Source organism: Callorhinus ursinus, unplaced genomic scaffold (assembly GCF_003265705.2).
Source record: "Callorhinus ursinus isolate GAN/ISIS: 27379988/994484 unplaced genomic scaffold, GSC_fseal_2.0 scaffold15, whole genome shotgun sequence".
In the NCBI taxonomy this organism is placed as follows: Eukaryota; Metazoa; Chordata; class Mammalia; order Carnivora; family Otariidae; genus Callorhinus; species Callorhinus ursinus.
The window spans coordinates 29,587,067-29,592,348 of record NW_027397077.1 but is presented as its reverse complement, the minus strand read 5'-3'; the positions used below and the strand labels follow the sequence as shown (position 1 = coordinate 29,592,348).

The following is a 5,282-nucleotide window of genomic DNA, read 5'->3' as shown; positions in this document are numbered from 1 at the left end:
AACCTGGTGATCTGTAAAAAGTGTATTTCAGAGTGCATATGGAAGAGAAGAACAAAAAATATTTCAATGGGTTTAAGATTTGTGACTTTATTCTGGGATGAATACAGTAAAAATGAAGAAAAAAACTGAACAAAGATATAAAAGAGATATTATGTTTTTCTGATAACTGAAATGGAGACTAAATATAAAATCTTTGCTTTTTGTTGATGCTTCCTCTTCCTCTGTACTCCAAACCCACCCTACAGCCTAGCTTCTCCCTTCTCTTTTATAATGCACTTTCTGAAATTGAAATGAAACATGCAAACAGAAAAAGGCACAGAAAAATTTACAATTATTTTTGACACGTATATAACTGGACTCGCATGGTATATATTCTTTCTCTATTTTTATTTATTTATTTATTTTTTATTCTAAGTAGGCTCCATGCCCAGCATGGAGCTCTTTTCAGGTTTCTTTTACAAAATATTATGGTTATGAGATTTTTCTCCCCTATTGTTACACTTAGTGGTAGTTCTCTTTTTCCTTTCCTTTTTTTTTTTTTTAAAAGAAGTCATAAACAGCATTTATTATTATGTTGGTATATCATACTGGTCTCATTGCTGTTCCTTCACAGTTATGCGGTTTTCTGTCTCCCCTCCCACCTCCCACAGTCTGGCATCCTCGAACCATTACCTCACAGCAGCACTATGCTTCTTCCCCATCTCTAAGACCATTCACAGGGTCAAAGTTCTGGTCCACAAACCCTTCCCTCTAGGAAGTTCAATGCTTGTGAAAGAATTTGTAGTAAACCAGGCCCCCTAGGATGGCCAGCTCCAGTAAGATGACAATGGAAAGTAGCAGCTTATTGGTTGTCACTTTTCTGGACATTGAATGCAGAATCTTTCGACTTTTGCTCAAGTTTTCACTTGTGTTTACCAGCCTACTCTTAGTACGCTCCAACTGGTCACGTTGTTCCCCCAGCTCTTCTATGATTTCTGAACCAATCTGGTCAGTCTCTGTGGCAATCCGATGAGAACGCTCAATACTCTGGGTGGCCCGGTTCAGACTGTCCGTGCCTTGCAGAAGCAATGCCCTTTGAGACTGTAGCCGGTTCATATGCTCATTCTCTACAGCATATGAGCCATATTTCATGTCTCCTCGGCCCCCAGGTGTGGCTGTCAAAGGTGTGCTTCTCACTTCCCGATGGAGTTTGGCAAGGTCCTTCCGGTATGTCCGAAGCTTAGACATCATAGGATTACGGAAAGATAGAGGTGCATAACGTAGTTCCTCTTCCATCTCTGCCAGCGTTTCATTTGCTTCCTGTTGCTTTTCATCAAAATCTCTGATCAGCTTCTTCTTCTCTTCTGTCCCTGCCGTCCCCAGGAGCCACTCCGGCACCCCTCGCAGGTCTTCATGGAGGCCGCGGAAGATCTCGTGAAGTTTCTCGAAATGCTCTGAGGAGGCGGCAGAGGTGGCCATGGCGCAAGCCGCGCTCCAGCAGCGGCCACCGAGATCTGGGGCACTGGGGCCGCTCCTATCCCGGCGGTCAGCCGCCCAACCCCGCAAACATCACGGCGACCGCCGCCAACACTGCCCGGGACGAGCTTCCTTTTTTTTTTTTTTTTTTAAAGATTTTTATTTATTTGACAGAGAGCACAAGCAGAGGGAGAGAGAGGGAGAAGCAGGCTCCCTGCTGAGCAAGGAGCCTGATGTGGGATGGGCCGAAGGCAGCCACTTAACCGACTGAGCCAGCCAGGTGTCCCTTAGTGGTAGTTTTCATTGCTGTATATTTATATACCACACAAGTTTTGCTATTAAAATAATACTGTTATAAACAACCTGGAACAGCCTTTCCTACTCTCTCCTTTTCTTTTTTTTTTTTGAATATACCCAGGAGTGGAATTTCTGGGTAGAAGTTTTGTGGATCTGGGACACCTGGGTGGGTCAGTTGTTAAGCATCTGCCTTTGGCTCACTCAGGTCCTGATCCCACGGTTCTGGGATTGAGTCCCACATGGGGTTCCTTGCTCAGCAGGGAGCCTGCTCCTCCCTATGCCTGCCGCTCCCCCTGTTTGTGCTCTCTCTCTCTCCCTGACAAATACATAAAGTCTTAAAAAAAAAAAAAGTTTTGTGGATCTTTACCTTTAGGTTTCCAAACTGGTTGTGCCAATTTACCCTATAATATGCACTGCTCAGATGTTCCCATGGGTCCACAACCCCATCAGTATTTAGGATTACCATGTTTGTTTGTTTACTTTAATTTTAGTCATTTTTGTATGTAATGACATCTCATTAGGTTCCTTTTTTATTGAATTATAACATACATGCAATAAAATACACAGATAGTAAGCGTTCAGTTTGATGGGTTTTGACAAATCTATCACCCCAAAATTATTCTCTTGCCTTTTCTATTCAATTCCACACTCCCCCCTAAACTATTACTGTCCTAATTTCTATCACTATCATCCTCTTCTTGGACTTAAAATAAATAAAATCCTACAGCATATAATTATTTATATATGGCTTCTTTTGTTCAAAATTGTGTTTTTTTTAAAGATTTTATTTTATTTGCTTATTTATTTATTTATTTATTTAGAAAGACAGAGAGCACAAGCAGGAGGAGGGGCAGAGGGAGAGGGAGAGAGAGAATCTCAAGCAGACTCCCTGCTGAGTGCAGAGCTGGATGCTGGGCTCAAACTCTTGACCCTGAGATCATGACCTTAGCCGAAATCAAGATTCAGGTGCTTAACTGACTGAACCACCCAACTGTCCCCAAAATTGTGTGTTTAATACTGTGTTTATAAGATTCATCATGACATGGCATGTATCAGTATTGTTCATTTTCTTTTTACTGTCAAGAAGTATTCCACTGTATGAGTATACCACAAGTTGTTTACTCCATTCTCCTGTTGATGAGCACCTGAGTTGTCTCAAATCAGAGGATATTTTGATGACGCTGTGAAAAACATTTTTATAAATCTTTTTGTGGACATATGTTTTTATTTATCCTGTGTAAATACTTAAAATGGAGTTCCTGGGTTGTGGGATAAAATGTATGTTTAACTTTATAAGAAACTGCAAAACAGTGATTCAAAGTATTTGTACAATTTTACAATCCCACCAGCATTTATGAAAGTTACAGTTGCTCCACAACCTTGCCAGCAATTATCATTGTCACTCTTAACCGTTTTCCATTCTAGTGGGTGTAAAATTGAATATAATTGTGCTTTTCTTAATTTATTTTATTGTATGACAGTTGATATATCATTGTGGTTTTCATTAATAGTTCTCTGATGATTAGTATAGAGCTTTTTGTTTTTACATATTTGTGCTTATTGGTTATTCTTTTGTAAAAACGTTTATTATTTATTTAATAGATCACCATCTTTGTCCCCCTCCCTCCCTACAATTGGGATTTCATCTTATTTCCATGCTGAGTAATAAAACAATGGCAAAACTAATCAGAATAAGATACTTGAAAAAGGGAAGCTAAAACAGTGCATTTTAACAGGCAAAATATAAATATATGCATTCTAGAATGCACAATGGTTTAGTTACTAAAAACTTCAAATGGGATCTTGAAGGGTGTAGGCAAATCCAGGGTGCGGCAGAGATGAGCTAAGATGCTGTGCAACTGTTGAAGGGCTCTTGGCGCTGCAGCCCCTGGCCACTACCCGAATCCTGACATGGGGGAAGATTTTAGCTAAGCCCATGTAGAGTGCTAAGCTGACTTAGGGGCTGTGCACAGGAACCAAAAGGCAGAAAAATACTCAACATTTCTGAGAGCATCCATCCCAGGAAGTACTTTACTTTCCAGGAGCTCTAAACTGATATAACTCCCAGGGCTCCTATGGCTGACGGTATCCTTTGTGTTCCATTTGGCACAGCAAGTGACAGTGGCTCCACCACCCATGATGGTGATGCAGCCCCTGAAAGTGGCTTTCACCACCTCATCAATGAGGGCTTTGGTTCCTTGGGCATAAGCTTCCCAATCAAATACATCTACAGGTCCATTCTACATAAGCTGCTTAGTCCAAGCAACTGCCTTATGTACTTCTTGCTCCCCTCTGGACCATAGTCCAAGCCCATCCAGCCTGCAGGGATGCCCGAGGGCACAGTGGCCTGGCAAATTTTGGCATTCTCATCAAACTTCTCAGCAGTGACAAAATCAACAGGTACAGTAATCTTCACACCATTCTTCATTGACAATCTTGGCACTGTCTTCATCATGCAGAGAAGCGCCAATCTCCATGTTGTTGAGCACCTTAAGGAAAGTAAAAGCCACTCCACCACCAATGATCATCTCATTGACTTTGTCCAGCACATAATCAATCAGCTGGATCTTGTGTGTAACTTTAGCTCTGCCCAGGATGGCCAGGAAGGGTTGCTCTGAGCTCTCCAAGGCCTTGGCAAAGTAGTTCATCTCCTTTACCAAGAAACCTGCAGCTTTCTGTGGCAGACTGACTCCCACCATGGAGCTGTGGGCTTGGTGAGCAGTGCCCAAAGCATCACTGCCATCGACATCCTCTAACTTGGAAAGTGAAGCTTGGAAGGCTTCTATTTTGGCTGGCTCAGATTGAACCCTCTTCTCAGGAGTATCTCTTTCCTACCCTTCTTCCTCCCCACGAAAGCAAAGGTTCTTCAAGAATGAAACATCCTTGATCAGCAGAGATTTGAGTTCTACAGCAACTGGCTCCAAAGAGATCTTGTCAGGCAAGGGGACACCATCAGGCCAACCCACATGGCTTGTAAGAACAACTGACTTGGCTCCATTGTTCAAGCAGATCTGATGCTTGGGATGGCAGCCTTGATTCTCTGGTTGTTTGTTATCTGGTTGTTCTCATAGGACCACTGAAGTCCACTCTCATGATGACCTGTTTCCCTTTCATGTCCAGTTTGTCCAGAGGCAGTTTGTTAGAAAGCAACATCTTGGCAATACAGCAGTGGTGAGGCTGAGATCTTAAACAAAAGCATTATTAGTCATATCTCCTTTTGCAAAGTACCTTTTCAAAAAAAATGTGCCCCCCCCTTTTTTAAGATTTTATTTGTTTATTTGCTAGAGAGAGAGAGTGACAGTACAAGCAGGGGGAGTGGCAGGCAGAGGGAGAAGCAGGATCCCCACCGAGCAAGGAGCCCCATGTGGAACTCGATACCAGCACCCTGGGATCATGACCTGAGCCGAAGGCAGATGCTTAACCAACTGAGCCACCCAGGCGTCCCAAAATTTGCCCTTTTTATTGGGTTATTTGTCTTTATAAGATTGATTTGTGGAGTCCTTTCTATATTCTAGATAAAATTCCTTTGT

General features: G+C 42.3%; 2 pseudogenes; both read right to left on the bottom strand.

The window, feature by feature from the left end:
* Window positions 1–534: 534 nt before the first annotated feature.
* On the bottom strand, window positions 535–1,577 carry LOC112834280 (vesicle transport through interaction with t-SNAREs homolog 1B pseudogene; annotated as a pseudogene).
* A 2,121-nt stretch (window positions 1,578–3,698) lies between these two features.
* Window positions 3,699–4,905, bottom strand: LOC112833781 (phosphoglycerate kinase 1 pseudogene; annotated as a pseudogene).
* Window positions 4,906–5,282: the final 377 nt, after the last annotated feature.